The sequence below is a fragment of the Phyllobates terribilis genome, unplaced genomic scaffold (genome assembly GCF_046119375.1).
Source record: "Phyllobates terribilis strain yellow unplaced genomic scaffold, ASM4611937v1 Scaffold_712__1_contigs__length_766980, whole genome shotgun sequence".
NCBI lineage: Eukaryota > Metazoa > Chordata > Amphibia > Anura > Dendrobatidae > Phyllobates > Phyllobates terribilis.
This window is the reverse complement of record NW_027363472.1, coordinates 360,001-370,000: the sequence shown is the minus strand read 5'-3', so window position 1 is coordinate 370,000 and position 10,000 is coordinate 360,001. Positions and strand designations below refer to the sequence as shown.

Here is a 10,000-nt window from a genome sequence, read left to right as displayed (position 1 = left end):
AATTTCACCTCTAGCGGCGCAATACGGATGCCCCGGCCGTCCCTCTTAATCATGGCCCCAGTTCCGACAACCAACAAAATAGAACCGGAGTCCTATTCCATTATTCCTAGCTGGAGTATTCAGGCGTGGCTGCCTGCTTTGAACACTCTAATTTTTTCAAAGTAAACGCTTCGGGCCCCCGGGACACTCAGTCAAGAGCATCGGGGAGGCGCCCCAAGGCAAAGGGGCTGGGACTGGCGGTAGCACGCCTTGCGGCGGACCGCCAGCTCGATCCCAAGATCCAACTACGAGCTTTTTAACTGCAGCAGCTTTAGTGTACGCTACTGGAGCTGGAATTACCGCGGCTGCTGGCAAAAGACTTGCCCTCCAATAGATCCTCGTTATAGGATTTAAAGTGTACTCATTCCAATTGCCTCGAAAGAGTCCTGTATTGTTATTTTTCGTCACTACCTCACCGGGTCGGGAGTGGGTAATTTGCGCGCCTGCTGCCTTCCTTGGATGTGGTAGCCGTTTCTCAGGCTCCCTCTCCGGAATTGAACCCTGATTCTCCGTTACCCGTGGTCACCATGGTAGGCACAGAAAGTACCATCGAAAGTTGATAGGGCAGACACCCGAATGGATCGTCGCGGTCACGGGGACGTACGATCGGCCCGAGGTTATCCAGAGTCGCAACGCTTACGGGGAGAGCGCGGCAGGGGGGAGGCCGCGGAGGACCGTCCCGACGCCGGGCCCGGGACCCCGGATTGGTTTTGATCTGATTAATGCACGAATCCCTGGCGGTCAGCGCTCGTTTGCACGTATTAGCTCTAGAATTATCACAGTTGTCCGAGTCAACGGTTTGGAGCGATCAAAGGAACCATAACTGATTTAATGAGCCATTCGCAGTTTCACTGTACCGTCCGTGTGTACTTACACGTGCATGGCTTAATCTTTGAGACAAGCATATGCTACTGGCAGGATCAACCAGGTAGCCCCCCAACACGACTGGACCGCGTCGAGGTTCGGGAGAGGAGAGGCCTGCGGGAAGAGAGGGGGGGCGGCGGAAGAGCCCCGCGGCGGCAGGGCGCCCGGACGGAACGGGTATAGGCAGGGCGTGCGGCGTCCGGAGAGGATGCGGGATGGCATGGGGCTTCCCTGGGGGGGGCGGGGAACGGAGCCCTCGCAGCACCGGGGACATGTGCGGGAGGAGCGGCTCGCTGTGCGGTGCGTGGTCCCGAAGCGGCAGGCGTCTGGAAAACACCCCTTGCACGGGGAGGGCGAGGTGACTGGCCTCCGGAGGACGCCACGGCCGCCCCCGTCTCACCAACCGCACCCAAGGCAACACACAGGGTCGCTCGGGGAGATGGCGTGCGGGGGTGGGCCTATGTGGCGCCACCGTCTGGCTTAGACCTGCCTCCGCCGCGGGGGGTCCTCGACCCACCGGCGGACAGGCACGAGGATTGGGAGAGGGGGGCTGGCCGTCAGGGTCCGCCGCGGCTCCGGCACTAACCCGACGACGCGGAGGTCGCGTGGGTGGTCGTCGGCCAGGCCGTGTCGGCGTCGCCTTCCAGAGTAGTCCCTCTTCCCGCTCGCGCCCGTAACCTCAAAGGGATGCCCGAGCGGCTTTTCCTCCCAGGGCTGCTCCCCGCCCGGGGGCGGGAGCGCATGGGGAACCCCAGGTCGGCCTTTCACCGTACTCCCTACCTCTTGGCCCTCGTTCCTTCTCCCGTTCTCCATCTAACCCCTTGGCTCTGGGGTTTCCGCGCTCGCTCTCTCTCTCCTTCTCCCTGCCGAGCCGCCAGGGAGGATGAGGGTCGAAGGGGAAAGGTGACGGTCGGGCTGGGGCACACCACACGGTGAGAACCCCCTTCGCCTGCCTCCACACATCTGTCGTCCTCCCCACTGACGTAGGGGCCCGGGAAAAGACTGGAAATCGCGAAGCTCGGCAGTGGCGCGGAGACGCCACCCACCGCCGCCGCTGTCGCCACCGCCGCGGAGGCCGCCCTGTCGGACGCGAGGGGCGGCGCGGGCCTCCGCTGGCCGGTTACGCATCTGGAAGAAAAGGGCCGCCCTCGGAGAAGATCGGTGTGCTTCCCCGCACAGGAAGCGATTCGGACGACGGCCCCCACGCCTGGGTGGGTGGGCGCCACGCCGTTCGCCCGTGCGGGTCGTCGGACCGCTGCCTTCGCTCGGGTCGGGCCAATCTCCCCACGGCTCGGCCACCTCCGCGGACGGGAGGCGAGGCCGGCGTGCGCGCCCAAAGATAGGTGTCGAAAGCCCGGGGGTAGAGGAGGAAGGGGACCGCTCACCTTAAGCCAGCGCGAGCTCCAAAGCCCGGGCCGAGCGAGCGGCGCCACCTCCCCACCCGGGAGCGCTGCGCCAGATCGATCGGAGGAAGAGCAGGGGTGCGTGGAGGGACTTGCCCAAGTACGGAGGCTGCTAACCCCTGTCGTCGGGAAATACGTGCCCAAGAGTCCTGGAAGCGAGACTCGGGTACAGGCGCCCTTGCAGAGGGGGTACTGGATGTGGAACTGGGGTCAAAGCCACAAAAGCATCCGCCCTCATGGAGCCTCTCCCGGGCCTAAAAATCCAGATTTTAGCCTTGACGGCGCCCCCATGTGGAGAACCAGGGCCCGTGGGGGGGGTCTGGCCAGGCTCACTTCAACCCAGGAACACCTCTCTGACTTGGGATAGGCGACCGGCAAAAGTCCCCCCACGCAGCTGCGGAAGCCTGGGTTCAGCCAAGGTGCAGACCTCCAGCCGAACAGGGACTCATAGCCAAAACGCGTACCCGGGCCTACGGAGGTGAAAACCTGCTTAAATGAGTCAAAATGTGTCGGGGCTGAGAGGTACCTCTCTCTCATATATTCTGCCGGTGGTGTGCAAAACTGGGTCTTTGTATGGAGTGTCACCCTATACCCACTTTAGGGACGCATTCCAAAAAGTACCCGATCGCCTGGAACTGTCAGGCGGATTCGGCTCCCTGGAATTTCCTCATTCTGGTTCTTTTTCACTTTTTGTCTCTTTTGCGACATCTAGTGGGCAGGCTGCATTACTGCAACCAGGGACACCTCAAAACGCTTGGAACTGGGGAGCGGGCTCAATTTACTAACGTTTTGCGGGTCCTGGAAGTCAAAATTGTGACTTCTGAAAACGACTAAGTATGAAGGACTCATCGGGCGAATCGCTCTGGAACTGAAATCGGATGCGCTCACTCACATTTTCCCCTCTCTGGAAGTCTGACACAAGTTGAAAAATTTTCTAAGTCCACAAAAAAATTTTTTTCAACTTTTTTTCAATTTTCCCCCTGTGGGATATATATTTTACCCACACATTTGGAGCTCTCCTGGGATGCCCTCTAACATATTATAACCTCATTTTGTGGAAGTTTTCACAAAATTGTGAAATTTTCAAAAAGTCAGAAATTTTGACAAAAACGACTAAGTATGAAGGACTCATCGGATGAATCGCTCTGCAACTGAAATCGGATGCGCGCACTGACATGCTCCCCTCTCTGGAAGTCTGACAAATGTGTGAAAATTTTCTAAGTCCACAAAAAATTTTTTTTACAACTTTTTTTCAATTTTCCCCCTGTGGGATATATATTTTACCCACACATTTGGAGCTCTCCTGGGATGCCCTCTAACATAGTATAACCTCATTTTGTGGAAGTTTTCACAAAAAAGAGAAATTTTCAAAAAAGTCCAAAATTTTGCAAAAACTACTAAGTATGAAGGACTCATTGCGCGAATCGCTCTGGAACTGAAATCGGATGCGCTTACTCACATGCTCCCCTCTCTGGAAGTCTGACACATGTGTGAAAATTTTCTAAGTCCACAAAAAAAATTTTTTTCAACTTTTTTTCAATTTTCCCCCTGTGGGATATATATTTTACCCACACATTTGGAGCTCTCCTGGGATGCCTTCTAACATAGTATAACCTCATTTTGTGGAAGTTTTCACAAAAAAGTGAAATTTTCAAAAAGTCACAAATTTTGACAAAAACGACTAAGTATGAAGGACTCATCGGATGAATCGCTCTGGAACTGAAATCGGATGCGCGCACTGACATGCTCCCCTCTCTGGAAATCTGACACGTGTGCAAATTTTCTAAGTCCTCAAAAAAAAATTTTTTTTCGACTTTTTTTCAATTTTCCCCCTGTGGGATATATATTTTACCCACACATTTGGAGCCCTCCTGGGATGGCCTCTAACATAGTATAAACTCATTTAGCGGAGATTTTCACAGAAAAGTGAAATTTTCAAAAAAGTCAAAAATTTTGCAAAAACGACTAAGTATGAAGGACTCATCGGATGAATCGCTCTGGAACTGAAATCGGATGCGCGCACTGACATGCTCCCCTCTCTGGAAGTCTGACACATGTGTGAAAATTTTCTAAGTCCACAAAAAAAATTTTTTTAAACTTTTTTTCAATTTCCCCCCCCGAGGGATATATATTTTACCCACACATTTGGAGCCCTCCTGGGGTACCTTCACACATATTTCCCCTCTCTATAGAGGAAGACTGGAGGGCCTCAGCCCAAAATTCTGGAACTGTTTCTGTACACCGCAGCACTATTAACCACTTCGCACCAGAGCCTGTTTTTGCCTTCGTGACCAGGCCAATTTTTTCAATTCTGACCACTGCCAGTTTATGAAGTAATTACTCTGGAACGCTTCAATGTATTCCCCTGACTCTGAGATTGTTTTTTTCATGACATATTGTACTTCATGATAGTGGTAAAATTTCTTCGATATAACTTGTGTTTATTTGTGAAAAAATCGGAAATTTGGCGAAAATTTTGAAATTTTCAAACTTTGAATTTTCATGCCCTTAAATCAGAGAGATATGTCACACAAAATAGTTAATAAATAACATTTCCCACATGTCTACTTTACATCAGCACAATTTTGGAACCAAAATTTTTTTTTGTTAGGGAGCTATAAGGGTTAAAAGTTGACCAGCGATTTCTCATTTTTCCAACAAAATTTACAAAAACATTATTTTAGGGACCACATCATATTTGAAGTCACTTTGAGGGGTCTTTATGACAGAAAATACCCAAAAGTAACAACATTCTAAAAACTGCACCCCTCAAGGTGCTCAAAACCACATTCAAGAACTTTATTAACCCTTCAGATGCTTCACAGGAATTTTTGGAATGTGGAAGAAAAAAATTAACATTTAACTTTTTTCACAAAAATGTTACTTTAGACCCAATTTTTTTTATATTCACAGGGGTAACAGGAAAAAAATGGACCCCAAATTTTTTTGTGCAATTTCTCTTGAGCGTGCTGATACCCCATATGTGAGGGAAAATCACTGTTTGGGCGCACTGCAGGGTTCGGAAGGGAAGGAGCGCCATTAGACTTTTTGAATGTAAAATTTGTCTGAATAATTAGCAGACGCCATGTTGCGTTTGGAGAGCTCCTGATGTACCTAAACCCCCATAAGTGACACCATTTTGGAAACTAGACCCCTTAGGGAACTTATCTAGATGTGTGGTGAGCACCTTGAACCCCAAGGTGCTTCACAGAAGTTTATAATATTGAGCTGTAAAAATAAAATTTTCACATTTTTCCCACAAAACTGTTTTTCATCCCTTAATTTTGCATTATCATAAAGGTAATAGGATAAATTGCACCATGAAATTTGTTGTGCAATTTCTCCTGAACACGCTGATACCCCATATGTGGAGGCAAATTACTGTTTGGGCGCATGGTAGGGTTTGAAAGGGAAGGAGCGCCATTTGACTTTTTGAATGTAAAATTTGTTTGAATAATTAGCAGACGCCATGTCGCATTTGGGGAACCCCTAATGTGCCTAAACAGTGGAAACCCCCTACAAGTGCCACCATTTTGGAAACTAGACCCCTTAGGGAACTTATCTAGATGTGAGGTGAGCACCTTGCACCCCCAGCTGCTTCACAGAAGTTTATAATATTGAGCCGTAAAAATAAAATTTTCACATTTTTCCCTCAAAAAATGTTTTTCATTCCCTAATTTTGTATTATCATAAGGGTAACAGGATAAGTTGCACCATGAAATTTGTTGTGCAATTTCTCCTGAACACGCCGATACCCCATATGTGGAGGCAAATTACTGTTTGGGCACATGGCAGGGTTTGAAAGGGAAGGAGCGCCATTTGACTTTTTGAATGTAAAATTTGTTTGAATAATTAGCGGACGCCATGTCACATTTGGGGAGCCCCTAATGTGCCTAAACAGTGGAAACCCCCCACAAGTGCCACCATTTTGGAAACTAGACCCCTTAGGGAACTTATCTAGATGTGTGGTGAGCACCTTGCACCCCCAGCTGCTTCACAGAAGTTTATAATATTGAGCCGTAAAAATAAAATTTTCACATTTTTCCCATAAAAAATGTTTTTCATTCCCTAATTTTGCATTATCATAAGGGTAACAGGATAAATTGCACCATGAAATTTGTTGTACAATTTCTCCTGAGTACGCCGATACCCCATATGTGGGGGAAAACCACTGATTTGGTGTACGGCAGGGTTCGGAAGAGAAAGGAGCGCTATGTTGGCTGGGATAGGCAGCAGACACCATGTCACATTTGAAGAGTCGCTGACATGTCAAAACAGCAGAAACCCCCACAAGTGACCCCATTTTGTAAACTACACCTCTCAAGGAATTCATCTAGGGAAGTAGTGAGTATTTTTTAATTTTTAAATTTATACCATTGGGCAGTGAAAAAAGCATAATTATATTTTTACCACAAAAAAATGTTTTACCCTCAGATTTTACATTTTCACACAGGGCAATGGGTAAAAATGGTGCCGAAATGTGTCACACAATTTCTTCTAAAAGTGCCAATACCCCATATGTGGCTGTATCGTACCGCTCAGCCATACGGCGAGATCAGGGGGGGACGGAGTGCTATTTGACAATTGGAGAACAAATTATTGTAGAATAGGCATTTGGATTTGGGAGCACAAAATTTTCTGAATTTCTTTTGGGGGGCAAGGGCCATTTTGCTTTTCCAGAGCCTTTCTGCTACCAGTAACTTGGAAGTCCCTTATATTTTTAACAGATGACGGACCTGAGTGGGGACTAGCTTTTTTTGAGGACTGAGTTGAAGCTTTTATTGGGAACATTTTACGTAACATTTATCCGGCGCTCTAGGCTGAGCACTTACATCGGGGTTTCCATCTAAATTTCCAAGTGATGTAATTCAGATGAAACCCCTGCAGGATCCATTCACTATAATGAGGCAGCAGAGTTACTCTCTACTCCGTCTGGCCTCTGTTTAGCGGTGTCCTTTTTTTCAGAAGTGCACAAAACTGTGGCCAACCGCACTTTTATGCATGCCTAAAACAAATGACACCGTGGGATCCCAGGCTAGACGGCGTCCACAGTGCCTATATCTGCCTCATTACAGGGAATCTTCCATCATGGGTTCCGGCTGAATCACGTATTTCAGAGATTTACACGGAAACTCTGGTGTAAGTGCTCAGCGCAGAGCACAGGATAAATATGAGCAGAGCCTTACTGGGATCTTTGGGAGACATAATAAACAAATCAGTAGCAGGTGAAGAATTGGTTTAATTTATTTTTTACGCCGTTCCTAGTGTGATATAACTGATTAGATTACTTTATTCTTCGGGTCGGTGCGATTACAGAGATACCAGATTTATATCGGGTTTTTATGACTGACAGCTGTCACACACTAAAATACGCTTTTTTTGCAAAATCTAGTTTTTGCATCACCATATTTTGAGAGCTATAATTTTTCCAGATTTCGGCCGACAGAGTCATGTGACGGCTTGTTTTTTGCGGGACGAGTTGACATTTTTATTGGTACCATTTTTGGGTACGTGACATTTTTTGATCGCTTTCTATTCTGTTTTTTGGGAGGTAAAATTAACAAAAACAAACACTTCAGGAATTGTTTTTTGAGTTTTTTTCTATGCCGTTCTGCGTGTGGTAAAAGTGATCAGGCAGCGTTATTTTTCGGGTCAGTACGTTTACAGCGATACTACACTTACTGTATTTTTTTTAATGTTTTGGCACTTTTACACAATAAAACAATTTTATAGAAAAAAAAAAATTTTTTTGCATTGCTTTATTCTGAGCGCTATAACTTTTTTATTTTTCGTCTGATGGAGCTGTATGGCGGCTTTTTTTTATGACGTTTTCAGTGGTACCATTTTTATTTCTATTCTGCTTTTTGATCGCATTTTTTTCCACTTTTTGTTTGGCGATATGATGAAAAAGCATATTTTTTTGCTCCGTTTTTTTATTTATTTTTATTACGGTATGCACAGAAGGAGTTAATTAGTGTGACAGTTTTATAGCTCGGGTTGTTTCGGACGCGGCGATACCAAATATGTGTACTTTTTTTGGTTTTGTAAAAATATATGGATTTATTGGTTTAATATTTTATTTATTTATTTTTATTTATTTTGTGATTTTTTTTTAATAGTTTTAAAACTTTTTTTTTACTTTTTTTTTACATTTTTACTTAGTCCCTGTATGGGACATTAATTTTTATTTTTCTGATCACTGATCTCATGTAATGTAATAGACATGTATTACATTACATGAGATCTTCACTGACTGTTTCAGTCAGTCTCCTCTCTGGCTCAGCTTGCAGGCTGAGCCAGACAGGACACCATATATGGCAGAGCTGGAGGCGGTCATGTGACCTCCAGCTGCCATAGCAACCCCAGGCCCTGAAAGGAAACGGAGGTCTTCGGAGGTAAGACGACCCCCTCTCCTCCTGCTGTCTCCTATTTGCCGCGATCACTATAGATCGCAGCATATAGAAGACAGCAAAGGGTTAACATCACCGGGACCTGATCTAATCAGGGCCTGATGATGTTCCCTGTCAGAGCTAACGCTCTGCACCGGAATCGCAGTGCTTGCAGGACCCTGGGGGTCCTGAGCGCTGCGCGACCACCCACCGTTTTTAAACGTCGGCGCTGCACAGAGTCCAGGCAGCGCGGACGTTTATCTACAGTGGGCGGTCGGGAACCGGTTAAGTTTTACTTTGGCTGTGTTCACACATGTTGTGTTTTTCAGCTTCAGAAAACTGCATCAAAACACAATCTCTGGCAGGAAATCAGCTGCGTCAAAAACGTTTTGCTGCGTTTTTTGATGCATTTTTTGTGAGTTTTTTCAGCGATTTTTTTCACTGTCCTGTCTCTATTTATGCATGTACATAAAGTTCTGTTAAAAAAGAACCCCATTCTATTTCACCATCAAAAACGCTGCTGCAAATTTTGGTGCATTTTTTTAGCGTTTTATTCATCACTGTATAATGACGTGATTTTCCTCCAAAATATCAGTAATTAATGGGGGCACTCTCCTACACCTCTACTGAGGTCCGATATTAAGGCTATGTGCACACTATGCAGAAATGCTCAGGATTTTTTCCTGAGCGTTTCTGCATCTTTCTGGCAGGAAAAAAAGCATGCGGATTGTACATGTGGTTTCCTGCCAGGGACATGCGGAAATGAAGCGGTCTTCACTTTCATTTCCGCATGCGGGTTGACAAGTGCTTCCCAAGCGATTTTAGCATCACTTGGAAAGTGCTTGTCAACTTCACACTATATAAATCCATGCAACCGGCATGGATTTATATAGTGTGTGAATGTCAAAAAATAAAAAATAAATATATACTTTACACTCTGATGGCCCCCGGTGTCCTGCTTCATCGGTTCCGGATGCCGGCAGTGAAGACTTTAGGACCTTCCGACGTCAGCGTCACGTGACCCGTCACATGACTCTGACGTCAGCGAAGGTCCTTCATTCAACCGCGAAGTGCGCGGGAAGCCGGCAGGACGCAGCGCGGGCCGTCAGAAGGTGAGAATATATATATTTTTTATTTTATTCTTTTTTTTTTAATGGTACCTGGGTCTGGATGAGAGTCCTCTCCTCCACACCCGGATACCATCCGCACATTAGACCGCATGAAAAGCGCATCAACATATACAGTGATGCGGATTCCATGCGGTCTAATGCAAGTCAATGGCGGCAAAAGAGCAGCGTTTCCGCA

The 10,000-nt window shown here is 46.8% G+C and overlaps 1 pseudogene; it reads right to left on the bottom strand.

Moving 5' to 3' along the window:
- Window positions 1-970, bottom strand: part of LOC141236813 (18S ribosomal RNA) — a 1,868-nt pseudogene extending 898 nt beyond the window's left edge.
- Between the last annotated feature and the right edge of the window lie 9,030 nt (window positions 971-10,000).